Here is a 15,797-nt window from a genome sequence, read left to right as displayed (position 1 = left end):
AATAAAATGATAGCTGGAGTTCAGCTTAAATTCGTTAGTGAAGTTCATGTAGATCTGACAGTCTAAAGCTGGCCAGGGATGATTTGTTTTATATTCAGCCAGTGGGGTAAACGGAGAAGAAAAAAAATGAACAGATTCCTGGCTGGCAGGAGAGTACAGTGATCAGCAGCTGGAGTTAGCTGTTCAAGAAAATATTTGCAAAATGTTCATTCGACTGACGATCAACTTCTTTTGAGCAGGCACGCTCACCCCCCCCCCCCCCCCCCCATGTTTATTACAAATGAGTCAGCAAATATATACTGAATGCAATTCATTTTTTCAGTGCAGTGAAAAAAACTATTGCATTGCAATGTACTTGTGTAAATAGAACTGTCACTTATAACCTAGCTCCCAAATGTCCCTGATTTGACGCAATGTCCCTCTGTCCCTCATTCCTCCTCATTTGCCCCTCATTTTGGTCTGATCTATATAGTTGTATATAAAATGCACTTTTTATCTTTCAAAAAGTGTTTCCCAGTGCTAAACCTTTCATCCAAATTCTAAATTGCTGCCTTTGTAAATTTTACAAGCTAATATAAAGGAATAGTAGTGGTAAAAAAAGCCCTTGTAGATTTAATTAAACTTTTTTTGGGTTGGTTTTCCTTTAAGGGGGTGTGGCAGGGGGTGTGTCCTATGCCTACATACATTTTCTAGTAGGTGTCCCTCATTCCCATCTCAAAATGGGGGTATGCTTACAACATTTCAGTAATGTTCTAAAAAAAAAAAAAAAAAAAAGAAAGAAAAAAAAGTAAACAGTGTGATACGCCAAGATTAGCACTGTTTACTTCCAACTCACACCAACAACCTTGTGATCGACGCGGCTTGTTGGTGTGAACAAATCCTAAAAATTTGACAGTACATTATAATAGAAGAATACAATATATCTACTAAACTTACTTTACTTGTCTTTTTGATGCTGCATTTAGTGACCTCTTCTGGATTTCAGTTTGGGAGACTCAGAATAATGTTGACTAAGGCCCCATGTACACGGGATGCTATTAAACGTACGTTCAGAGGCAGTTGGACACTTTTTTCAACTACCCCTGAACTCATTCAATATTATCCTATGTGACCATATACACAGTCTCGTTTATTGCCATTTTTATGCAGTTGCGTTTAACAGCGTTCCTTTGGAAGCAAAAAAATGGGTTCAGACGCCGAAGATTTCCACGTTTTAGACGCCAAATGCAGGTAAACGGCGTTTAGACGCGTTTTCGTTTATAAGTGTTTTTAACCACCTCAATACAGTGCACTTACACCCCCTTCCTGCCCAGACCAATTTTCAGCATTCAGCGCTCTCACACTTTGAATGACAATAACTCAGTCATGCAACACTGTACCCATATGAAATTTGTGTCCTTTTTTCACACAAATAGAGCTTTCTTTTGGTGGTATTTAATCACTAGTGGGTTTTTTATTTTTTGTGCTACAAATAAAAAAGACTGTACATTTTGTGAAAAAAATGCCTTTTTCTTTGTTTCTGTCATAAAATTTTGCAAGTTAGTAATTTTTCTTCATAAATTTTGGCCAAAATTTATACTGCTACATATCTTTGGTAAAAATAACCCAAATTAGTGTAAATTATTTGATCTTTGTGAAAGTTATAGAGTCTACAAACTATGGTGCCAATCACTAAAAATTGATCACATCTGATCACACAGATGTAGTGATGGTCGATCTCATTTCTTGGGACACTAACAAGTCAGAAAAGTACAAATACCCCCTAAATGACCCCTTTTTAGAAAGTAGACATTCCAAGGTATTAAGTAAGTAGCAAGGTGAATTTTTTTAAGTTGTAATTTTTTCCCACAATTCTTTGCAAAATGAAGATTTTTTTTTTTTTAATTTTTTTACAAAATTGTCATATTAACAGGTTATTTCTCTCTCAGAGCATATGCATACAACAAATTACATCTGCATGCATACCCCAAAATACATTCTGCTACTCTTCCTGAGTATGGCGATACCACATGTGTGAGACTTTTACACAGCCTGGCCACATACAAAGGCCGAACATTGAAGTAGCATCTTCATGCGTTCTACGAGCCTAAATGACACATATCATTTCTCAACCACCATTTACACTTTTGAAGGCCCTGGAGCACCAGGACAATAGAATTGCCCCCAAACTGACCCCATTTTGGAAAGCAAACACCCCAACGTATAATCTCTGAGGCATAATGAGTCTTTTGAACGGTTCATTTTTTTCCAGAAGTTTTTGGAAAATGTGGAAAAAAATGAAAACGCATTTTTTTTTACACAAAGTTGTCTATTTATCAGATATTTCCAACACATAGCATGTACGTAGCAAAGATGCCACCCCAAAATACATTCTGCTACTCCTCCTGAGTATAGCGATACCACATGTGTAAGACTTTTACACAGCGTGGCCACATACAAAGGCCCAACATTGAAGTAGCACCATCAGGCGATCTACGAGCATAAATGACACATCTCATTTCTCAACCACCTATTGCATTTTTGAAGGCCCTGGAGCACCAGGACAATGGAATTGCCCCCAAAATGACCCCATTTTGGAAAGCAAACACCCCAACGTATAATCTATGAGGCATAATGAGTCTTTTGAACGGTTAATTTTTTTCCAGAAGTTTTTGGAAAATGTGGAAAAAAATGAAAATGCATTTTTTTTTACACAAAGTTGTCTATTTATCAGATATTTCCAACACATAGCATGTACGTAGCAAAGATGACACCCCAAAATACATTCTGCTACTCCTCCTGAGTATAGCGATACCACATGTGTGAGACTTTTACACAGCGTGGCCACATACAAAGGCCCAACATTGAAGTAGCACCATCAGGCGATCTACGAGCATAAATGACACATCTCATTTCTCAACCACCTATTGCATTTTTGAAGGCCCTGGAGCACCAGGACAATGGAATTGCCCCCAAAATGACCCCATTTTGGAAAACAAACACCCCAATGTATAATCTATGAGGCATAATGAGTCTTTTGAACGGTTCATTTTTTTCCAAAAGTTTTTGGAAAATGTGGAAAAAAATGAAAACGCATTTTTTTTTTTACACAAAGTTGTCCATTTATCAGATATTTCCAACACATAGCATGTACGTAGCAAAGATGACACCCCAAAATACATTCTGCTACTCCTCCTGAGTATGGCGATACCACATGTGTGAGACTTTTACACAGCCTGGCCACATACAGAGGCCCAACATCCAAGTAGCACCATCAGGCGTTCTAGGAGCATAAATGACATATATAATTTCCTGGCAACCTATCATTTTTGAAAACCCTTCATATTTCTAACACATAGCATGCACATACCAAGAATTACAATCCAAAATAAATTCTATTGCAGAAAGGGTAAAAAAAAAAGCATTACCTGTGCTTTTAGTAGTATCCACAGAGGAGAGCACTGGTCCAGGCAGCAGGCAGGGAGGTGCTTAGCGACAGCAATATTAACTATCCAGGCAGCAGGCAGGAATATTGTCTATAGTCGGCACAGCACAGTCCATAGAAATTGTCCAGGCAGAGACAGCCAGCACAGCCATAATATTGGTCCGGGTACACTGTTAACTGCAGACACTCATTATTGTACCGCTCTCCAGCCCTTCATAAACATACTGCCTCCTGCTACAGCGAATTATTTGCATAGTCCAGGTAGCAGTGTGGTCCATTCATGCGACAGGCATGGGCATGGTGGCAGTAAGTAAGCAGCAGGCTGAGGGCCACAATCAGGTAAGACCTGTGCACAGGGGCACAGGGGTAGAGGCTTCGACCCACCCAAATCTCTATGAAGCCTCCGGACTCCAGACCCTAATTCCTAAACCCGGAGAAAACAAAAATAATTGTTTTCTCCAACCGGAAAAACAATTCTGGAGCCCCTCACATATGTGAGACCCCTGTGTACTACAGTAGCAGGGCAACAGATCAGTCCAAGCGGTAAGCAAAAGCATAGTCCATAAAACAGGCCAGGGTCGGTTCACATGTAAGCAGTCCAAGCAGTAGGCAGTAGAGTAGTTGATAAAACAGGCCAGGGTCAGTTCACATGGAGGCAGTCCAAATGGTAGGCAGAGGCATAGTCACAAAAGAGGCCAGGGTCAGTTCACATGAAAGCAGTCCAAACGGTAGGCAGAGGCATAGTCAAAAAACAGGCCAGGGTCAGTTCACATGGAAGGCAGTGGCATGGTTATTTGGGAAAGAATGGAAAATGGTCATCACAGATGATGAAAATGGGGAAATGGTTAAAAATATGGGCTAATATTTTATGGATGTATGATGAAGTTGGAAGCATTCACCAATGCAAAGGCCAGGTTGGGAGGGACACTGGGGACAATGGTAGCTGGTATCTTTTCTAAATCCTCTTTTGGTGCACACGCAACATTTTTTTTGCCGTCTTCGGCCTGCTTCAGATGGTGGAATGCTGAAGGGGAAGTGGCGCTCATGGAGTCGGCAAGCAGCCTCAGAGCGAAGGTCTTCTGGGGGGGGTCTTTGGTGATAGATGAGGGACGTGACAACTTCTTCTATGAATTTTAGGAAGGGGGCTTTCAATGGATTTGGTGTAGACTACGTAGGAATTGTAAATGGCCAAATGGATGAGATAAATTGCTAAATTGTAAATGGCCAAATGGATGAGATAAATTGCTACCTTCTTATACCAGAATCGGGACCTCCTTATTGACAAATAGGTCTGAATCATTTGATCGTTAAAATCTACCCCCCCCCCCCCCCCCATGTAGAGATTAGAATCTTGGACACATGTTGGCTTTTCAATGGGACTTTGTCTTCTTTGTACCTCAATTGCAGTGTCCTCATGGATGGTGGACATCATGTGCACGTCCCTCTTATCCTTCCACCTCAAGGCCAGCACTTCGTTGCATCTCAATGATGCTCTTTCCCCCCCTTCGCAGCTTTTTGTTCGCTAAAGATTGTGGGAAGCCCTTTCTATTTTTTCTGGAGGTTCCACAGGGTTTTTGAAGTGTATAAGTGTTTGAAAAGGGGCAGGCTGGTGTAAAAGTTGTCAATGTAAATGTGATATCCTTTGTTTAGAAGTGGGTATGCCAGGTCCCATACAATCTTTCCAGTTGTGCCCATGTAGGCCGGGCACTCAGGGGGCTGGAGCTGGGAATCTTTTCCTTCATATATGCGGAACGCATACAAATATCCCGTGGCTCTCTCACATAGCTTGTATAACTTTACTCCGTATCTGGCCCTTTTGCTAGGAATATACTGCTTTATTCCTAGCCGGCCTGAAAAGGGTACCAGGGACTCATTGACGCAAATATTCTGATCGGGGACATAGAGTTCTGCAAATTGTTGAGAAAAGAAATTTATCAGTGGGCGAATCTTGTATAACTTGTCGTAATTTGGATGATTGTGGGGAGGGCACTGGGTGTTGTCGCTGAAGTGAAGAAAGCGCATTATCATCTTGTATCGGGACCTGGACATTAGGGCAGAATAAATGGGCATATTGTGGATAGGGTTGGTGGACCAATAGGCATGTCCTTCATTTTTTTTTGTAATCCCCATGTTTAGGGTGAGGCCCATAAACACTTTGAACTCCTCCAAATTCAGATCTCTCCACTCAAAAGGACGGGCATAGGATGATTGGGGGTTGTTGGCAATATATTGCTGGGCATACAAATTTGTCTGGTCCACAATAAATTGCAGCATAGTGTCGGGCAAAAACATATGAAAGAAATCAATCTGAGAAATTTTGGGTGTTGGTCTGCACACCTGGCAGTGCTGTGAACGAGGGAATAATTGGCGATGCTGAGTTGGAAGGCAGCCATATTGGGTTGGCAAGACCATCTGGCATGTATGTAGAGGCCCTGGCTCTTGGGGGGTGTGACACTCCAGTAGTTGGATTGGAATTTCCTGTGCTGGTACTCGGGCGTGATGTGGCAGGACTGGTACTGGGTCTGGGCATATGTTCCTGGGGCCTATCGCCGGCGGCAGCGCTGGTACTGGGCATTTGTTCCCGGGGCCTAACGCTGGCGACAGCGCTGGTACTGGGCCTGGGAATTTGTTCCTGGGGCCTATTGGTGGTGGAAGCGCTGGTACTGGGCCTGGGAATATAATCCTGGCTTCCAGAGTGCCGTGCCCTTTTGGGAGGGACCCATTCTTCCTCCGAATCATTTGCCGATTCACTATTTGGTTCAAATGCCGAACTTGAATCAGAATCCGAATTGGAATCTGATGAGAACTCCCCGGTGCTCTCATCGGTCATGGAGAGGATCTGGAACGCCTCCTCACTGCTGTATACTCTTTTGGACATGACGCGGTGTGACAGGTGGCAGGTGACGGTCACTGATGGGCTGTGCGATGGGTGGCAGCTGACGTTCACTGATCGGTGATGACGGTGTGACAGGCGATGGTCACTGATGGGTGACAGGCCACGGACAGTTACTGGTGATGGGTGACGGTCACTAAAAGGTGACAGGTGATCGGTGATGGCTGACGGTCACTGATGGGTGACAGGTGATGGGTAACGGGTGATGGCTGGCGGTCACTGATGGGTGAATGGTGATGGCTGGCGGTCACTGATGGGTGACGGGTGATGGCTGGCGGTCACTGATGGGTGACGGCTAGTGGTCACTGATGGGTGATGGGTGAAGGCTGGCGGTCACTGATGGGTGACGGGTGAAGGCTGGTGGTCACTGATGGGTGATGGCTGGCGGTCACTGATGGGTGATGGGTGACGGCTGGCGGTCACTGATGGGTGATGGGTGACGGCTGGCGGTCACTGATGGGTGACGTGTGATGGCTGGCGGTCACTGATGGGTGACGGGTGATGGCTGGCGGTCACTGATGGGTGACGGGTGATGGCTGGCGGTCACTGATGGGTGATGGCTGGCGGTCACTGATGGGTGACGGCTGGCGGTCACTGATGGGTGACGGCTGGCGGTCACTGATGGGTGACGTGTGACGGCTGGCGGTCACTGATGGGTGACGGGTGATGGCTGGCGGTCACTGATGGGTGATGGCTGGCGGTCACTAATGGGTGACGGCTGGCGGTCACTGATGGGTGACGGCTGGCGGTCACTGATGGGTGACGGGTGACGGCTGGCGGTCACTGATGGGTGACGGGTGATGGCTGGCGGTCACTGATGGGTGACGGGTGATGGCTGACGGGTGACAGGTGCACCGCTGATGGTCACTGATTTGTGACGGGTGACAGGTGCACCGCTGATGGTCACTGATTTGTGATGGGTGACAGGTGCACCTCTGATGGTCACTGATTTGTGACGGGTGACAGGTGCACCGCTGATGGTCACTGATTTGTGACGGGTGACAGGTGCACCGCTGATGGTCACTGATTTGTGACGGGTGACAGGTGCACCGCTGACGGTCACTAATGGAAGTCCCTTATGTGACAGGTGCACTTTATTGGGTGACTGTGGTGACTGTTTGGTGACAGATGACAATTGGGGGGGGCGATGGGACAGGTGTGGTGTTGGTGCAGACACTACAGAACACAGATCGGTAACTCACTGCTTCTGGCTCTTCTCTCCTCACACTGGAAATGGTGTGTGAGGAGAGAAGAGCTGGTAACAGCTAGTTACCGCTCTGTGTTTACATTTATGATCGGCTGTGAATGGATCACAGCCGATCACGTGGGTAAACAGCCAGCCAATGGCTGTTTACCGGCGTCGGTGACGAGTAGTGTTCCCGGGAACACTCCGCCACCGACGTGCACGCGCTCGCGATCGCGCGCATGCGCCGTGCACAATGGGGTGGACCTATCTGTGATCGGCCGTGACTTCATCACGGCCGATCACGTGGTAAACAGCCATGTCCAATGGCTGTTCACCTCCCTCGGTGGCGAGCGTTGTCTTCGTGACACGCCGCCACCGAAGGAACAGGGATGCGCGCGCACGATCGCGCGCATTCCCTGTTTAAATGGGAGGCCGTCATATGACGCCCTCCCGCAACGAGAGCCGCGCCGCCTGGCCGTCAATTGACGGCCGGCGGTCGGCAAGCGGTTAAAGGTACCCTATATTTTAGACCCAAAAAGACAAAAATATGATGGAAAACAATGAAAAAACATAAAAAAATTTTAAAATGTTTTAATTACTTGCGATTATTCATAGACCATATATAGTAGATACGCAGCTATACGTAGATGTTTACAAAATATCCTGCCGACATTCGCTGTGCAATCAAAGGATGGGTCCAATAGCGACGAACTCTGACTCTGGACCTATCATGCAATTTTCTACGTCGTTCTAGCCTCATCAAGAGCAATGTCAGGAGCATTTCCTCACATATGCTCATTATGGGATCCATTGCAAAAAAAAAAGCACAGAAATAGAGGTAAATACAAGTAGACAACTACTCTCTCTGCTGCTGCTACTCACTCTGGTCAAAATGGCTGAAATAGTTAACTTACAATGTTTTTTGAGCTTGGGGAGGGTCTTAAATGAGGTAATCTCAAAACGCTTCTAGACGCAAACGTGGTTAAACGTGGCTAAATGCGGCATGCAAACGCGGCTAAACAGGCATTTTAAACGCCGGTTTCAAGGTGTCAAAAAAATTAGTTCAGGAGGACCTTGCCTCAGCGTCCCGTGTACATGGGGCCTTAAAGAAAAAAAAATTACTATTCTATTTGAAAGAGGACACCCTGACAACTTATGCTGGCAGCTACCTCCTTTAGCTGCTATTTCAGTATTCCTAGTGCTCCCACAGTTTCCTCTTAGGCCTGTCCAACTTGTGTGGGTGCATAACACCCTGTATAATATCATGCTGTATTTTTTACCACAAGGCATACTGAAGAGAAAATAGGAGTAAAATAAAGCCTCATCGCTGCAGTGATAGTAACCCACAGCATTGGTGCCAGTTTATGCAATAATACCCAGCATTGGTGCCAGATTACACAGTAATAACCCCCAGCTTTGGTGCCAGTTTACACAATAGCCCACTGTATTAGTGTCAGTAGCAGCAATGATAACCCCAGCATTGGTACCAGTGACTACATTAAAAAACTTAAGTACTGGTCCAACTTTAGGTAATAATAGCCCCCAGCATTGGTGCCAGTTTACACAATAATAGCCCCCAATATTAACGTCAGCAGCAGCAATATTAACCCGCAGCATTGGTACCAGTGACTGCATTAAAAACCCCAGCACTGGTGCAAGTTTACACAATAATAACCCTCAGTATTGGTTGCAGTTTACTTAATAAATCATTGGTACCAATTTACACAATAATAACCCCCAGCATCTGTGTTATTTTCAGCGATATTAACCCCCAGCATTGGTGGCAGGTTCTGCAATAATAACCCCCAGCATTGGTGCCGGTTTCCCCATTAATAACCCCCATCACTGGTGCCAGTTTACACAATAACCCCCAGCATTGGTGCCAGTTTTAACGTTGATAACCCCCACCATTGTTGCCAGTTTCAGTGATAATAACCCCCAGCATTGGTGCCAGTTTCAGCAATAACAACCCTAAGCACTGGTGCCAGTTTTAGCAATAGTAACCCCCAGGATTGGTACCAATTTACACAATAATAACCCCAGCATTGGTGCCATTTTTACCGATATTAACCCCCAGCATTGGTGCCAGTTTCAGCAATGATAACCCCCAGCATTGGTGCCAGTTTCAGCGATAATAAACCCCAGCATTGGTGCCAGTTTTAGCAATAACCTTACCCTAGCATTGGTGCCAGTTTCAGTGATAATAAACCCCAGCATTGGTGCCAGTTTCAGTGATAATAAACCCCAGCATTGCTGTAAATTTTTGTGATAGAAACCGCCAGCATTGGTGCTAGTTTTGAGCAATAATAGCCCCCAACACTGGTGCCAGTTTCTGCAATAACCACCCTAGCAATATATGCCAGTTTACAAAATAATAACCCCCTGTATTGGTGCCAGTTTACACAATAATAACATCTACATTGGTGGTCAATGGTGGGTGTTATGCTATTTAAATTCTCTTTCATGGTCAGTGGCAATGGTATTTAAAACATGCCTCCCCATTGGTGGTCAGTGGTGGTATTATTAACCATTCATGCTGTAATGGCCAGTGGCAGTGTTTATTAACTCCTTCATGGTGCAGCATGAAGGAGTTAATGAACACTGCCACTGATGCATCCTGGCATGGTTAATTAACACTACCACTGATCATTAATACAGCACAAAGGGGTTCATTAACACTGCAAGTGTCAATGTTAACTAACCGCTTCCGGACCGCCCATCGTAAATATACTGTGGCAGGACGGTCTGGCTGCGCAAAATCATGAACCTGTACATGATTTCATGCATGTGGTGTAGGGGGCACGTGCGACACAGCGGGAGCCAATCAACGGATTCGGGGGCCACGATCTGCAAATCGTTCTGTGGAGAGACGGATCAGCTGTGTGCCTATGTAAACAAGGCAAACCGCTGATCTATCAGGGAGCAAAGGTGAGATCTTTGTGTTTCAGCTAAGCTGAAACTAAGTATAAGCTCAGGCGTGTTCACAACTCCACATGCCCACGCCCATGAGGAAGCTGACACCCCGCAGCACTAATCACAAGCAGTGAGACATTTCCTAAACTGCGGCTGCACAGATCTGGAAATGTCTACCATCCTTAGCTGAAACACGATCTCTCTTTTCCTCCAGTCTATTCCCCCCCAGTTAGAAAACACTTCCCAGGCACACACTTAACCCCTTGATTGCCCCTGGTGTTAACCCCTTCCCTGCCAGTGTCATTTATATAGTGGTCAGTGCATTTTTTTTTAGAACTGAACACTGTATTGGTGTCACTGGCCCCTAAAAGTGTCACTTAGTGTTCAATTTGTCCACCACAATGTCGCAGTCTCACTAAAAAAAAAAAAAAATTGCTGATAATCGCCATTACTAGGAAAAACAACAATAAAAAAATAAAAAGCCCCTAAATCTATCACATAGTTTATGGATGCTATAAATTTTGCTCAAACCAATCAATATACGCTTATTGTGATTTTTTTTTTTTACCAAAAATATGTAACAGAATACATATTGGCTTAAATTGATGAAGAAATTAGATTTTTTTTTTAAAAATTTTATTGGGAATGTTTTATAGCAGAAAGTAAAAAAGTATTTTTTATTCAAGATTGTCGTTTTTTTTTTGTTTATAGCGCATAAAATAAAAAATGCAGAGGTGATCAAATACTACCAAAAGAAAGCTCTATTTGTGGGGGGAAAAGAAGGACATACATTTTATTTGGGTACAATGTCGTACCGTGTGTCAGTAAAACAACGCAGTGCAGTAACGCAAAAAATGGCCTGGTCGGGGTTAAACCCTTCATTCTGCCTTAGGCTCGGTTCACACAGGGGCAACACAACTTGCAGGCGGACTCTGTGAGGCGACCTGCATACGACTTTAGCGGTGACTTGCAAAACGACTTCTGTATAGAAGTCAATGCAAGTTGCCTGAAGTCGCCCCAAAAGTAGTACAGGAACCTTTTTCTAAGTCGGAGTGACTTGAGTTGCTCCTATTAGAACGGTTCCGTAGTACAGAACTGGACGCGACCTGTCAGGCGGCTATGTCGCCTGACAAGTCGCCCCTGTGTAAACCGAGTGTTAGTGGCAGTGCTAATTAACCCCTTCCCAATGCAGCATGAAGGGATTATTAAACACTGCCACTGACCAGCAATGTAGCATGGCGGGGTTAACAAATATTGGTGCTGGCCACTAATGCAGCACAAAGGGGTTAATTAACTGCCACTGGTCACTAATGTACTAGTGGCCAGTGGCAGTGTTATTAACCCCTAATGCTGCATTAGTGGCCAGTGGCAGTGTTCATTAACCCCTACATATTGTAGCATGAAGTGGTTAATTAGCACTGACACTGGCCACTAAACAAAGAGGTTAATTAAGACCACTGCTAGTCACTAACGCAGCAGTGGCCAGTGGCAGTGTTAATTAACCCCTTCAACATGAAGAGATTACTTTATACTGCCCCTGCCCACTAATGCAGCTTGATGGGGTTAATTAACTGCCACTGGTTACTAATGAATTAGTGACCAGTGGCAGTTTTATTTTACTCCTTCGTGAACAGTGTTAAGAAACAATGCCACTGGCTACCAATGCATTACTGGCCAGTGTTAGTCAATTACCCCCTTCAGCCCTCCCCATCACAACGCTTAAGGAGTTAATCAGTTCACAGTAAATGTACAAATGACTGCATCTGCTGTTTATTGACTTGCCTGATCCAACACACTCGGCACTGCTCTCTCTTTCCGGCCTTGGAACAACATCATTCAGAGGGTAGGACTAGCAGTCATCTTTCGGGTGGAGATCACTCTGCCTGCCAGAGAACTGTGGCTTCTTCTAGTGCGGAGTGCTGGAATGCAGGGAGCGCTCCATTATACTGTCTCTGTTCTGGTCCATCCTCAATTTAGCGGCTGAACTGTCACAGCCTCACTCCACTCTACCTACACCTTCCCATTGAGCTGTTCTGTCCGGGGCTCTTTCCCCTTCTGCCCCTCCTTCCCCCTTGTCCTGGCCCTGGTAGCCAGCTTTACATTACCCTCTCTCCAGACTGACAATGCTGTTGTTCAAAGATGTCTGCTTTACTACTTCATCCATCAAGCCGGCCATAGATGGTGCGGTTTTCTTTCCTGCAACCAGAGTCAACACAGTCAGTATTGATGGGGAATCCCTTCCCCCTGAGCTATTGTGTTCTCCCGGTGGAGGGCAGTGAGCCATCAATGCTGGGAGAACACAGTCATTATTGCTAGCTGCTATAGCCGCTGGCAATAATCGCATGAAAAATATGACAGGCTGGTTCAACTTGATTGATCAACTTGGGTACAATCATCCTGCCCATACATGGTTCGAATCTCAATTGGCCTCTGCTAAACCGGCCGAGATTTGAACGGTCTATGGCCGACTTAGGACAAGAAGTGTGTTACTGGGAGGATCACTGGGGAAATAAAGGTAAATACCTAAAAAGATAAAAACGAATGCAGCCATCACATCTAAGGATTGGTAAGCCGCAATATATTATAGTCTTGTTTTTTGGGTTCAATATTGCTTTAAATTTTGTTACCTAAACACTTAATATTCCAGATATGTGGTTGCTGTACCATGTACTTGTATGAAAAAGTATCCTGGTCTCTTTGTATTGCTTTCTTTGTGTGAAATCCCTGGTGTTCCTGCTAGTCCCCTTGCTTTCCTATCAAGAACTGATCACACTAGGCATGAGAGCACACTGTGGTCAGTTCTCTAGCTATGCTGGAACTCAGGTTGCTCTCCTCTATTGATCAGACTTGTCCTGACACTCCCCTGCAGCTAAAAACAGAGGGAACGTGATCACTTATAAAAAAAAAGGCAAAAAAGGTATTTATAATGGTTTTTTTTATATCTACAGTATACAAAAATGTTTTGCCTTTTCTATTTTAAACTGAATAGGTTGTTTTACAAGGTGATCGTTTACAATCACTTTAGGCCAACAATACTACGGCACTCCCTGCACAGATTTTGGAGCTCCATATTTTCTACTTATATTTCCTGAAGCTTTCCAGCAACCTGACCCTAACCCCAACCTAAGGCCTCATGCACACGAGACGCCAGTGCAAACTCTGCCGAACACGTTTTTAAAAGCTGAAACCAGCGTTTAGAAACGCCCGTTTTGCCGCGTTTGCATGCCGCGTTTGCGTCTAGAAGCGTCTGCAGAGCAGAAAATGACATTTTGCGACCCAACTTTAGGGCCCCGAGATATATCTCGAGGCCACTTGGTGCTAGGAACCTCAAATGTGGATATGTTATAGTGTTAGTCCAACTGTGTCAGCACACCAAATTTGGGGTTTCTAGCACCAAGTGGCCCCGAGATATGGGGCCCCAAATTTGGGTCGCAAAATGTCAAGCACTTTTCTGCAGCAGAGAATGACATTTTGTGACCCGAATTTGGGGCCACTTGGTGCTAGGAACCTAGAGATATGGGGCCCCAAAGTCGGGTTGTAAAAAACACTTATAAACACAAACACGGCTAAACGCGGTACTGCGTTTAGCCGCGTTTGGCGTCTGAAACGTGAAAAACTTTTGCGTCTGAACCAATTTTTTTGCTTCTGGAAAAACTAGGTTAAACGCAACTGCCTAAAAACACCAAAAAACAAGACTGTGTACATGGACAGATAACATTAAATGGGTTCAGGGGCAGTTGAAAAAAGTGTCCAACTGCCTCTGAACGCGAGTGTAACAGCGTCTCGTGTGCATGAGGCCTAATGCTTAAAATTAACTGACGTGTAAAGTATATTTAAAGACTAATTTCATCTTGTGCAAAAAAAAAAAAAAAAATTATATCACATCACATTAAGGCTGCATTCACATCTGAGCGTTTTCAGCTCATACACACACACACACACACACACATATATATATATATATATATATATATATATATATATATATATATACACACACACACACAGTAGGGACGGAAAGTATTCTGACCCCCTTAAATTTTTCACTCTTTGTTATATTGCAGCCATTTGCTAAAATCATTTTAAGTTCATTTTTTCCCTCATTAATGTACACACAGTACCCCATATTGACAGAAAAACACAGAATTGTTGACATTTTTGCAGATTTATTAAAAAAGAAAAACTGAAATATCATATGGTCCTAAGTATTCAGACCCTTTGCTCAGTATTTAGTAGAAGCACCCTTTTGATCTAATACAGCCATGAGTCTTTTTGGGAAAGATGCAACAAGTTTTTCACACCTGGATTTGGGGATCCTCTGTCATTCCCCCTTGCAGAACCTCTCCAGTTCTGTCAGGTTGGATGGTAAACGTTGGTGGACAGCCATTTTTAGGTCTCTCCAGAGATGCTCAATTGGGTTTAAGTCAGGGCTCTGGCTGGGCCATTCAAGAACAGTCACGGAGTTGTTGTGAAGCCACTCCTTCATTATTTTAGCTGTGTGCTTAGGGTCATTGTCTTGTTGGAGGGTAAACCTTCGGCCCAGGCTGAGGTCCTGAGCACTCTGGAGAAGGTTTTCTTCCAGGATATTCCTGTACTTGGCCGCATTCATCTTTCCCTCAATTGCAACCAGTCATCCTGTCCCTGCAGCTGAAAACCCCCCCCCACAGAATGATGCTGCCACCACCATGCTTCAGTGTTGGGACTGTATTGGACAGGTGATGAGCAGTGCCTGGTTTTCTCCACACATACCGCTTAGAATTAAGGCCAAAAAGTTCTATCCTGGTCTCATCAGACCAGAGAATCTTATTTCTCACCATCTTGGAGTCCTTCAGGTGTTTTTTAGCAAACTCCATGCGGGCTTTCATGTGTCTTGTACTGAGGAAAGGCTTCCGTCGGGCCACTCTGCCATAATGCCCCGACTGGTGGAGGGCTGCAGTGATGGTTGACGTTCTGCAACTTTCTCCCGTCTCCTGACTGCATTTCTGGAGCTCAGCCACAGTGATCTTTGGGTTCTTCTTTACCTCTCTCACCAAGGCTCTTCTCCCCCGATAACTCAGTTTGGCCGGACAGCTGTTATGGAAATGATTAAGAGCTCCAATCGAGCCCAAGGTTATCTGCTGCTGTCTCTAATTTGAAAAGTGTTGATATGCATGCATATAAAAGTAAACACTCTGAGACACGCTCAGCAGCATTACTGTTACACTTCCAATTTATTCAAGGCGGTGTTAATGTTTTATACACACAAATACGTCATTGCTATGTTAGTCTAATAGGTACATCTCATTGGTTAAGAAGATAAAGAAGATGGAGAATTTTCATAACGAGGTTTGGCTGTCTTTGGTCTTATCTTCAGTTCCCCGTTCTTCTGATGTGTGGGATGT

Source organism: Aquarana catesbeiana, linkage group LG04 (assembly GCF_042186555.1).
Source record: "Aquarana catesbeiana isolate 2022-GZ linkage group LG04, ASM4218655v1, whole genome shotgun sequence".
NCBI lineage: Eukaryota > Metazoa > Chordata > Amphibia > Anura > Ranidae > Aquarana > Aquarana catesbeiana.
The sequence above is the reverse complement of the archived record's forward strand: the minus strand, read 5'-3'. Positions refer to the sequence as shown.